Genomic DNA, 12,952 nt, shown 5'->3' with positions numbered 1-12,952 from the left:
ATCAGAGCACACAGCCACCTACCAGCCTTCGCCCTGCCCTGCACCTGCTGTATCTCCCTTCGTGTCCTCGTGTACCCTCTCGACCTCCCTCTCCCACCCCCACACCCCAGCCTGTCTCCCTCGTGCCTCTAGTTGGGCTTCATATCGAGCGGGTTTGGGCCTCAACAATGCTCTTACTCTTGATCCCTGGTGGACCCAATTACCAAAGGTTTTAGTAAAGCGAGTTAACAAGAAAACTTTAGCGCCGACTATTCCTTTGCCGAGGAGGTGGAGCGAGGAGAGGAGGCGAGGGCAGAGGTAGCATTATAATGAAGGGAGGAGAAAGGCGGGAATGGAGGAAGTTGAGGAGGAAGCGGCGCAACTGAAAAAGTATGACCCGTTATTATATTATTATTATTATTATTATTATTATTATTATTATTATTATTATTATTATTATTATTACTATAACTATTATGGGAACTATAACTGATCACCTCGTCTCTTTGTGGCGCTTAATTAAGTTTCCAGCACACTTCATTATCCTCGAGTCATTCCCTCGCACTTTCCCTCCCAAACATGACACCCACACACAGACAACTCTGCCCTTCCCTCCCCCACCACCAAGCACGACCTCCCCTCACTATCCTCTCTATTCCCCCCCACCAGCTAGTACGGGACTCCCTCACTCCCCTCTATCATTCCTGCTATTGCTCCCCTTCCTCCCCCCCACCAGCAAGCACGACCTCCCCTCACTCCCCTCTGTCCACCCTGCCAGCACCTCCCTTCCCCACCAGCAAGCACGACCTCCCCTCACTCCCCTCTCTCCACCCTGCCAGCACCTCCCTTCCCCTTCCCCACCAGCAAGCTCGACCTCCCCTCACTCCCCTCTATCCACCCTGCCAGCACCTCCCTTCCCCTTCCCCACCAGCAAGCTCGACCTCCCCTCACTCCCCTCTATTCATCCTGCCAGCACCTCCCTTCTCCTTCCCCACCAGCAAGCACGACTTACCCTCACCCCCTTCTATCCATCCTTTCAGCACCTGCCCCTTCCCCACCAGCAACCACGACTTACCCTCACCCCCTTCTATCCATCCTGCCAGCACCTTCCCCTTCCCCACCAGCAAGCACGACTTACCCTCACTCCCTTCTATCCATCCTGCCAGCACCTCCCTTCCCCTTCCCCACCAGCAACCACGACTTTACCTCACTCCCTTCTTTCCATCATCGCTTCCCTTCCCCTTCCCTCACGAGCCTCACCTAGCCTCACCCCCTGTCTTCCCGTCATACCTTCCATCCCCATCCCCACTTCCCACCCGTAAGCACTCCTCTCCATGGTGTCCTCCCCGTCATCATGTGATCTCTATTCTCGTTGACACCCGTTCATCCTCTGCCAATGTTAATGTTTCCTTGAGCGTCCATAACTTGTTGGGCAAATTAGTGAGGAATTTTACTGGCGGCGGCGTACTCATTCCGTCTCATCTACTATCTAACACACACACACACACACACACACACACACACACACACACACGGTTAAGTCTCCACCATAGAAAATAAGACCGGCCATCAGGATATCAAATCACTCTACCCGACCAGTGATTCTGTAATAAGGGCAGTCCACCTTGACCTCCTGAGCATCAAGGGAGCCTCAAGTATGTCCATCAGTCGTCTTTATAGTTATACGGCACAGTTACAGTAAGACTAATGGAATGACGGCGGAGAAGAAAGAAGAAATGAGATGGGTGAAAAAACGGGGGCTGAGCAACACCTCCGACAAGTCGAAAGAGCTTAAGTAAATGTGCCTTAGACAGTACAGCTATTTTCGGGGAGCCTCTACTATCATATAGAAGGGGGAAAGAAGATTAATGAACGGAAGAAGCGGAGGCGGGTGCAAGGAGTAGATTTTTTTTTTCCTTATTTTTTTATTTTTTTATTTTTTTTCCTTAAACTGTTTCCTCTACTGTTAAAAAAAAAGGAGGGGGGTGGGGAGGTAGACTGAACTAGTCTAAATCAGTTAGTACCGAGTTTAGACACTACGTACATCTATTTTGGGAAACACACGATTATATTTAAGCGACAAAAACTGGACACTAGGCAAACTCCACACGGCTCTGAGGAACGAGACCACGTCCGTCGCGCAGCCTAATTCGATTAGTTAAGCTCGGGCGAAGAGAACGCTAGCATTTTGTGATGTGCGTGTGTGTGTGCGTGCCAGCCACAAGTTGCCCTATTTTCAAGATAAAAGAGACGGACGAAGGGCTTAGCCAGAATGTCTTTTTAATGCTCGTCAGAGAATTATCAATTTATTTGAACTGTCTTGACACTTGACACGCGATGTACACTGGAAGGAGTTCAAGCTGCCGGAGAGAGTAAATGCACCTTTTTAGAGGTCTCTCATTCTACGCATTTATCTGTTGGACTGGATGAGTTTTCGGTCACGCTCTGTTCTTTCTGTCGTCAATTGTCAGATCAGCGTAAGGGAGGGTTGACAAACTAGGTCAATAGTTAATCATAATAAGCAGTCGTTTACTGATGTCAATCGAGTCGTTAGTCACTGCATCGGCCACTGAATAAAGTCACAAAAGTCAAATCAGTCATTCAAATACATCACCGTATTGTGTGTGTGTGTGTGTGTGTGTGTGTCGTTTACTATATTATATCGTATACTTCATGTCTGTCGAACCGTTAGCTAATGCGCGTCACTACATGAAATCACTAAAAGCCATCCAGCTTCCATTCAGCCATCGGATCACTGAGCCAGTCAGTCCGTCTGTCAGTCAGTCAGTCAGTAAGTCAGTCTGTCTGTCTGTCAATCAGTTGGAGGCAAGCCCAAGTCAGCACTTCCTGACGTTCATACTTCAGGGCTTCTTCGACACAAAGCCTGCCTGTGGAAGGGGAGGATGTGGCGCCTCAGCAAAAAAGATTAGAGAGAGAGAGAGAGAGAGAGAGAGAGAGAGAGAGAGAGAGAGAGAGAGAGATGAATTATGTATTATCTGATTCAAAAGAAGTCAAACAAGTAAGAAACCAGAAAACAATACGTGCTAACTGATAATCATGTAAAGTAATAAAAGTGTAAATACGGAAAATCGACACACTAATGGAACGTAACCCGGAAATGATAAATGTAATGGTGGTGGTCATTTGCGGCGGCGTCCTGAAATGCTGAAAGACGGAACAGCAGAAGGAATGGAACAGGCCGAGGGAATGAAGAGAAAGAGCGGGCCGGAAAGACGCGACAAGACTAGGGAAGAGGACACACATTAGGACTGAGGGCAAGAAAAGCCGGACAAGGAAAGGAAGAAGCCATGCATTATTCAGTATTGTGATGGCGGCGGCGGTGGTGATGCCACTCTCTGAATTTATTAGCGTGCTGATGATGATGGAAATATATGCTGCCTCTCTCTCTCTCTCTCTCTCTCTCTCTCTCTCTCTCTCGATAGATAGATAGATAGATAGATAGATAGATAGATAGATAGATAATCTCTCCAGCGGCTTCATCATGTGAGAGAGAGAGAGAGAGAGAGAGAGAGAGAGAGAGAGAGAGAGAGAGAGAGAGAGAGAGAGAGAGAGCAGTTATTGGCATGCCTCCTTGCTGGTTGGTATGTATGCAAGAGTGAAATCAGACGTCACCGATTCCGTCCTCTTCGGCAGTCATCAGCCATTCCAGAAAGAACAGAGGTGGACTCAATGCTGTTGGCAATAATTTCCAAACATGGACTGGCTCTGTAGTTGGTGATCAAGATGCTGACGACGGAAAGTTGCCTTGGGAGTAGCGGATGTGAACTGGTGTGTAGTGAGGCAACGGAGTGCGTCCAGACTGGTAATGAGGAGTCACGTGTTGGTGTTCCACAGAGGGGAAGGAAAAGAAAGTAAGAGATCTTTGGTTAGTATTCAGGATCGTTCAGGCGGTCATTGATTCAGGGAGGGTTTGGATACGAAACTGAAAATTTCTACAAGAAATATTCGACGTAGAGGAGAAGGGTGGTTGAATCTATTACAAGTGGGACATATGAAATCCCGTGTTAAAAGGTGAATGGCAGATATGCGAGGCATTAAAATTATCAAGATTTCTGCCTTTCAGAAATTATATTCTATATATATACGTTTAGGATTATTCAATGCTTTCCGCATCGGTTAAGTTAATTCCTAATGGGGAATCTATTGTTTGACGATACGCTGTCATCTTAAAGAGAAAAGAACATTGACTGTCAGTGATGATAACAAATATTAGAGGGGGTGCTAGAAAGAAACAGAGATTATAGTAAGTTTATAAGACACACTGGCTAGCCAGCACGTTACATCCTATTTGTGCCTTTTTTTTTTATGAAAAAATATGAAATCCCTCGTAGCCAAATAAATGTCAGACTTTTTTTACTGAGGCACATCGCCTCCTCCTCCCCCTCCCCTCCCCTCCCCTCCCCTCACCTCCCAAACACACATTGGTGTACATAATGCTCTAAATAGGTTTGTCGTGTCCAGTCCACCCAAAACAAGACCGGACTATAATTTTTGTGTTCTGTTCCTAGTAGAGGAGCAGGTATGCTGTCCACATGTCCTTTTGAGAGCAGGTAATTTGTCTGCACCCTGCCATTGAGCGTCATTATGCTGTTTTCCAGCTCTGTGTTTACACTGTAGAGCTAAGCAAACGGAAGAGTGCACCCAAATGAGCGTAGTGTTACTAGCATCGATCTGTTTATTATAGGTGCAGGGCCACACGAAGCGGCAGGCAGCGGGTTTGAGGACGGTAGGATGAAAGCCTGAGCCGAGCCAGAAATAGGTGCTGTTGAGCATCATACTAATTACAGAGCCAAGGCGAGTTTTGGACATGCATGTGTAGCGAGGTGTGACTGGGTGGTGTAATGAAAGGGCCGAAGGGATGGTGCTAGCAGAATCAGTAGTTGAGTGCTAAGCTGGAACAGTGTGGCATGCGAGAGTTGGGGTGGCGAAGGTGGTCAGGTTGCTGGCATAAGGACACGGCTCGTAATTCCCGATTCATGTGCCCTTATTTTTTTTTCACTCCAGCCTCCTCCTCCTCCTCCTCCTCCCCCTCCCCCCCCCCCCCCAAAAAAAAATCTTCCTCCTCCTTCATCCCGTCCATTCAGAATCACAAGGACACGAGCATTGGCCTTGAGCCCTATCACCCGTGCCTCCCGCCTACCCCACCCCCCGACACTCGCCGTATTGATTCCTCCCGCACCCAGGGTTAGGAAGCTGACACACACACACACACACACACACACACACACACACACACACACACACACACACACGGAGGAGGCCTAATTATACGAACCAGGGAAAAGATATCACAGACACGTAATACCTTTATAAGTACAACTAATTGAATGTACCCCTCTCTCTCTCTCTCTCTCTCTCTCTCTCTCTCTCTCTCTCTCTCTCTCTCATCCCCCCCCCCCCCCACGGCCTGTTTATAATCACGAAGAACACAACAGTCCTACCATGAGCGAGGACAGAAAAGCGAAAAAGAACATAAAAGTAGAATCCTCACTCGTCATTTTCTGGTCCAGCTCAAAAAGCTTTTTCCAGGAAAGGCAATAAGTCGGCCAGTCAGCCAATCAGTCAGTCGTATTGCCTGCTTCGTATATACATCAGCTCTACTGCTTTTATAGTAAAGTAGATTATGCAGTGTGTGTGTGTGTGTGTGTGTGAGAGAGAGAGAGAGAGAGAGAGAGAGAGAGAGAGAGAGAGAGAGAGAGAGAGAGAGAGAGAGATTAATTAGGGGAAGGGATGGACGGCTAGGTTAGTGGAAAAGATTATGGTGGAAAGGTTGATGAAAAAGCGAAAGGAAAATAAAAATAAAACAATAATGATAATAAATTAATAGATAAAAAAAAAGGTGTAGAAGTGTTGGAAAACATAGGATGGTTAGCGGAAATATTGTGGAAGTAGAAAGTGATAAGGAAGCAAGTAACAAGGAAGTAAATGGGAAAAAAATCATAGTAAGATGAAGAAATAGCATAAATAAAAGTACAGGAAAGTAATAGAGGTGTTTGGGTATGTGAGTAATGGATTGGAGCACACCTGCTGTACACTGAGTCACGTCGGCGTACACCTGTGCCTGACAAGTGAGGGATGAGTGTCGCAATTGGAGGAAAAAGCTAAGATGACCACACGGAGAAATGAAGAGAAAAATCCTGACTTACTGCAGGTTACTTTTTTTTTTAATCTTGCACTGTTGTTATTTATCTCGATTACCTGAACATTATTTAGTCAGTATTCCTTCCCTTCAATCCCTTATCCTCACATTTCTACCTCGAAATTCGCGCATGTATATTTACGTCCCGTGCTTTTTCCGCGTTGCCTTTTATCGTAAAGAATAAGACGTCTCCTCTGCCACACCATTCCTGTTCTTTGGGCCCCACCCTTGTTTCTAGGTGCTGGGCGTTGGTACCTGGAACAAGGTAACCAATCTGTAGGACTAGTTGCTAGGGGAGACACTTTGCATAACACCTGGATATTACGTCATCCTAAGCTTATATTCTCTGTTGCTCTTTCCTCTCCCTGCTATCCACAAAGTCATCAGGTAGTTTCGACTCCTGAGACCATATTAGGGCGGAAAGAAGGCCACAGGTAGCGTTAAGCAGCTAGGTGGTGGAGGGTCTCTGACGCTCAAGGCTGCAGGGGCCCTACCCAGTTCGGCCAGACACACAGACGCTTACACACCTCAACACAGCATTTTAGTTTAAGTGCAATACATAAGAACATAAGAACATAGGGAAACTGCAAGAGGCCGGGTGGCCTACACAGGGCAGCTCCAGAATTCCCCCCACTACTCACGATGGGTGAGGTGTAGTTTCAGGGGTTACAGGTAGAGGCTTGATCCTCGTTTACCTTCGGTACGGGCGTACGCTCCAGTACCCTGCCTCCTTATTGCACCCACACCTCACTGCCACCTGTCATCCTCGTCCATGTAGCTATCCAGTCCCTGCACTAACTATGTAATCGTCCCCACCACCACCCACCTTTCCATCGCCCATCTACACCCATTACGTTCCGCCCTCCCGCACGTAGCCGCTTCTCCTTCACATAGTTAGTGCAGGGACGATAGCAATACATACTCTATATTTCAGCGTTAGGCAAATTGACGGAGGGTTCTTTGATACTTTACGTTGATATGCATGGCCCACCCAGTGAAGCCAGACGCACAGACGTTAATATAGACGAACACATCATCGTAGATTAAGAAACCTGGCTCCCCTCCCCCCTCATTTTCATAAAACAGCATTACTTAATTAAGGTGGTAGAGGGTCTGTAACACAAGGTTGGGTCGCCCTAAACACAGTCCAGCCAGGCACAAAGACGCTCATAGATTAACACAGTATTTTTTTTCTTCAGTGACAAAAAATGTAGGTTTAGGGTAGAGAAATCCAAGGTATCTCTATCCTGTACCTCGTCCAGCCAGACGCACAAACGCTCGTACAGACTAACACAGCATCCTAGTTTAAAATAGACCTGTTATTTTTTTTCACCCTCTCATGGCATTTACCCCTTCCACGTGCCTGCCCCGTTACGAGGTCCCCTTCCTATTAGTAATCGTCCCCACCACCACTCACATCACCACCCACCTTTCCATCGCCCCTCTACACCCACCACATTCCGCCCTCCCGCACGTAGCCGCCTCTCCTTCTTTGCCCCGCCCACCTGCCACACCCGCTCGACCAGTCTCTTAAATAAAGAGTGGCAGTATAAAAAAAAAACTTGCCCACAACAACAACAAACAGTAGTGGGGCAGTGACGAGATGATGCAGGAGTATCCCCGCGCAGCCTTTCTCGACGGACGAGTGTTGGGAAGGCGTCACTTAAGGAAAAAAAGGAAATAAATCGCGAATAACGTCGAAAATATGAATGTGAGTCTCTTTGTTGGCTCCTGGACAAAGATTGCATTTTAAGATGAGAAAAAAATATACATTTGACATGCACCGAATTAAAATATTTTATCATAAATTTATTAAACGAAAAAGGTATATCAGTGGAGGCCGTACTAGTGCGGAGATTAAACACAGCTGCTGCGTAGAAGATGAGAGCGCTGGGTGCAGTAGGCCACACATGCACCAATGGCGGTATGGGGAAGGCATATTATGTTATGGCGGAAGTACTCAGCGTTATTCAGGACTCTTGCTGATCGGCTGCTTGGCGAGCAATGTGGTGAATGGCGGGTGGAAATGTTATGATGAGTAGCAAAGGCTCAAGTGACTCGCGTGGAGCGGAATTGTTATGAGGGCAGGAACGGGTTGTGTTATGCAGTACAAAGGATGTTGTAGCAAGACCTTCCTGTTTTGTTTTGTTTTCACACAAGCAGCATCAAAAACACAGCCTTGGGCCAGCATTTGTCGCTGAGCGGAGGAGTGGAGTAGCAGGTGGTAAAGGTGATGCTGGAAGCAAGTTGTGTGTGGCTTGGGTGGGTGTGACGAGAACATTTTCACCACCACAACCATCACCTCACGTACCCTCTCACGCCCGCGGCCTCGTTCCCTAGCTACAGGATGTAAGTGTTTGTTTACACCAATTGCGCCACAGGACACTTTCCTCTACACTTGGCCACCATGAAGGTTAGGGAAATCGTCTTCAGACATTCACAGTACATCAGAGTCTGCACCGCAACTACTTACCAATATCGCAGCCATTCCGACGTCACAGGACAGTGGGTTGCTTAGGGATTTCGATGCAAAAACTATATGTGTCGTTGGTGGTAATAGAAGAGATTTAATTCGACCACAGAACTCCCCAGGAGAGCCCAACGCCCGCTCATGGGGAACGCTACAGCTAGAGTAAGACCAGAGGAGGTGCGGTGCGTTGCTTGCAGGCTCCGGGAGGGGCTAGACAGGCCAAGGAGTAGTAGGAGGGCGTGTGTGAGGAGAGCACGAGGGAGTGGACAGTAGGAAGTAAACCGTGAAGGCAAACTGCTTTTGCTGCTCAACTCACCACCCCTTTTCTCCCGTGGTCTGTCCCTCCTCGGATCCTCCTCTCCTTCCTTCTCCACGGCTCTCCTCTCTCTTACGTTTGTATACTCCCTCCTCACACTCCCCTTTCTCTGAATTTCTCATAACCGTCGTTTCCGCTTGCAATCCACACATGTCTGTGCCTTAAATATATCATAGTTGAAGGTCACACACACACACACACACACACACACACACACACACACACACACACACACACATACATTTATGACGCAAGGACACCAGTCTCTCTCTCTCTCTCTCTCTCTCTCTCTCTCTCTCTCTCTCTCTCTCTCTCTCTCTCTCTCTCACACACACACACACACACACACACACACACACACACACACACACACACACACATACACTTTAATCGAAAGGCCTGATGATGATAGCTAGCACATTACCCTTTCCTTCAATCCAGTTTTTTAAAGCATTTCTCTCTTCAGTGTTTTCTCTGCCGAAAGAGAGCGAGGAAAACAGTGAGGGTTAGGAGAAACGTGATTATTGGCATATCAGTTTTCTCCCCTTGAGTATGAGTATGAGAGAGGGATCTGCGAATGTTAGGGCAGGCGTGGACCGATAAGGAAAAGACATTGGCGGAAGGGGAAGGAGTGCAGTTATCCGTCTTCTTTCGCCGTGCCGCCTCGTCATTGTGACTTGGTCCTTGCGAGCCCAAATCTCAAGGTCAGGGACGCTTGTGTTACATCCTTCAGCGAGCGCCCTTCCTCCTCGCTCCCATCTGTTCCTCCTTCCAGTCTTCGTCACTTTCTCTCTCCCTGTCTTTCTCGTTTGTAACCCATCCCCTATAATTCATTCATCACATTATTATTTACCTATTTTCTCGTCGTATCTTTTCTTTCAATCCCTTTATTTCTTTATCCCCTTTCTCCATACTTCTCTCATCTCCTGTCACCCCCCCCCCCCTTTTTATGTTTATTTTACCTCCAGTAATCCTTTCATTGTAATACACTCACCTGCTGCTAATAGTTGACCTTTAAAATAGTCTCTCGGCTTTCTCTTCCCTTCCATGCCCCTTGTGTCTTTCATTTTCCACTGGTCATCTAGTTTTCCTCCCTTCTCCAAGTCCTTTGTGCGTTTCCGAAGCTTCGCATTCTGCACCAGTTGCCAGGGTGAAAATAAAGGAGGTGTATGCTAACAAGACCGGGCCATATTTGTCTTGGATCGTCACCACATACTTTAGGAAGCGTCGTGGCAGTGCTCCCTTGGGCCACTTCACAGCTGGCGTGGGCGAGGTGTTGCTTCAGGTGGCGGGGCGCTGTATCGTGTGGGCGGAAGAGTCTGTCCCGACTACTGAGACTGAGACTTCTATGTTGCATGGGGGTATTAGGTTTCGTCGGTGGGTCCTGTGTAACATTCAGAGCCATGGAGCTACTCAACCGATTCTTAGCGACCACAGCAGGGCTTTTTGAGGTCAGAGGAAGGAGGTAGCTCTTTAAGGGGTCGTCCTGTATCACATTGTTATACTCATTCATGGACTGATTTTTAAAGAGCTCGGCACATTTTGTTTAGACGCGATAGTCACGACACAGCACCGTTAGGGTCGTCGCCTGCCACATAGAACCACGGAGGTGGTTCATCGATTTTCACAGACAGCACTTACTGTATTGCTTCAGGTCAGGTTCGTTCATAGTCTTAAGATAGCAGCGACGCCGTTGTCCACACCTTAGTGACGGAACTTGGCAAACGCTAAATCCCTTCCCTTTCCTCTGTGAACGAGTCGGTGACCTTGGCTGGAGAACACTCACTTGACAGGCGTTTCTGATGACCTTTACACGACGGAAATGCTGGATAGGAAACATAATAGGGTTGGTTGGTGTGGTGTAACGAGTGCGATCCGGTGAGGTACTCCGCGCTTCTGTTCTAGTTGCCATAACTCTACAATTCCCTTTTCCATGCACGCCTCGCAAGTAGGAAGGACGATCGGCGGTGAGTCATGGTCAGAAAGAGATGATAAAATTAAACACACTTGCTTTGAAGCCTTCCTCTATTTCCAATTCAGAATGTCATGCTCAGGGTAGGACAACAAGTGATATAGGCTAGTGGAGCTGAACGAACGGACTTAATTAAACGCATACAGCGTCTCTAGGATATGGTTCGAGAGATGAAATGACTCATATACTGCGTCATGGTACTGAAGAGGTTAAGGGGACGGCAGATATTGGTTCGATGAAATAAAAGGGAGAAATATCAAGGTCAGTGCGTAAGCTTCCTACCCGCTTGTTACCAAACCTTTCTTAGTTCGTAGGTTATGAAATGCAAGAACCAAGCATTATAGGGGATTCTAACTGAAAGATTAAAAGGGACAGAAGATGATGGTAATGTGTTATGTATATAAGAAACTGGCCCACGGTTCCTCAAGGTCGCTCCATCATCGCATTTTTTGTCTTATTTTTCATTCTCGTGAAGTGGCAAAGGCTCAGAGGGTGGCGGTGAAGGGTGCATGAGTAAGGGAGGGACCGGCACTGGATAGGAAAAGGAAGGAAGACTGGAGAGAGGAAAAGGGAAGGGGAGTAGAGGGAACTAGGAAAGAAGGAAAGAGAAAGGGGGGACCAGAAAGAAGATGGATAGATGAAAGTGGAATATGAGAAAGAGAATGAAGGTAAAGGGAATAAAAAAGAAGAAAAGATAAAGAATGAAGGAGAGGCGGCAAGAGGAAGAGGGAATAGTAGGAACAGGAATTGAATAGGAAAGAATAATGAGGTTAGGGGGAAAAGGGAGAAGTGGGAAGAGGGAAGAAATAGGGATTAAAGAGGAAGCAGGGAAGGGGGACTATCTTTGTATGACAACAATGAATCCCAATCGTTTCCCAAGTGTTCCGGTAAACCACTGTTATACATTTGAATACCCTCGGGAAATAATGTTTCCTGTCCACACCTCAGGGTTGTTCTCAGGATGTCGGTGTGTGCGGAGACTGCTACAATGGCCTCTGTGTTTTATTTATTATTGCACTCACTGGAGAGCAAGAAGACAAGAAAACGCGTATGGGTGCGGTCGTTTATAGAAAGTTGAGCATTACAGAATAACTTAACTTTTGGCGGAGCCGAGAGTTAATGAAGCAGGGTTTAATTAATTAATAATTTTCTTGGAAGGTCAACCACTGATTTTGAAGAACTATTACGAACGGTGGCTCCCAAAATACAACGAATCGATACCAGGCACAGAAAAGCCATTCCAGCTCCCATCAGCCTGCAGCTATAATCTGACAGGCGGAGATCCTTTTACGAGCCTCATTAACACCTTCGAAATGTCAAAGCTGAGTTTCCATACAAACTTTCCTGGTGTGGGCGGTCCTGAGAAACAGTTAGGAAGTTTCTCATGTTTTCCATCCAGGATGGAAAACATGAGAAACTTTTGCGCGCTCGCGCGCTCGTATATGCGGGTGTGGGTGTGGGTGGGTGTCTGTGGGTGTATATGTATATATGTATATATGTGTGTGTGTGTGTGTGTGTATATATATATATATATATATATATATATATATATATATATATATATATATATATATATATATATATATATATATATATATATATATATACACACACACACACACACACACACAGGACCAAATATACATCTCTCTCTCTCTCTCTCTCTCTCTCTCTCTCTCTCTCTCTCTCTCTCTCTCTCTCTCTCTCTCTCTCTCTCTCTCTCTCTCTCTCAAAGTTACCTGTTTCGGGGTATTAGTGAGGAAGAAAACTAGTTGCGTCATTTCGTATACGGTATATATTTTTTTACCACTGAGAGCAGAGGGAGACTAAAGGATGTCGCGGAGTGATTATAAGACTGAGACCGGAAAAAAAAAACTAATAATGGGTTGGATGCTCGAGACCTTTTAATTTATATATTCCTCTTGGGTGCGGGGGGATGTAGGTGAGGACTGAATGATTAGCTGGCTGCTGAGCGTCATGGGCTATCGTTCAGCTGTGTGTGTGTGTGTGTGTGTGTGTGTGTGTGTGTGTGTGTGTGTGTGTGTGTGTGTTAAA

At 46.7% G+C, this 12,952-nt stretch overlaps 1 protein-coding gene across 5 annotated transcripts in view; it reads left to right on the top strand.

The window, feature by feature from the left end:
* LOC126999035 (protein FAM13A-like) overlaps positions 1 to 12,952 on the top strand; it is a 65,027-nt gene that overhangs the window by 31,988 nt on the left and 20,087 nt on the right. The window lies entirely within an intron of this gene.

This window comes from Eriocheir sinensis, chromosome 2, assembly GCF_024679095.1.
Source record: "Eriocheir sinensis breed Jianghai 21 chromosome 2, ASM2467909v1, whole genome shotgun sequence".
NCBI lineage: Eukaryota > Metazoa > Arthropoda > Malacostraca > Decapoda > Varunidae > Eriocheir > Eriocheir sinensis.
The sequence above is the reverse complement of the archived record's forward strand: the minus strand, read 5'-3'. Positions and strand labels throughout refer to the sequence as shown.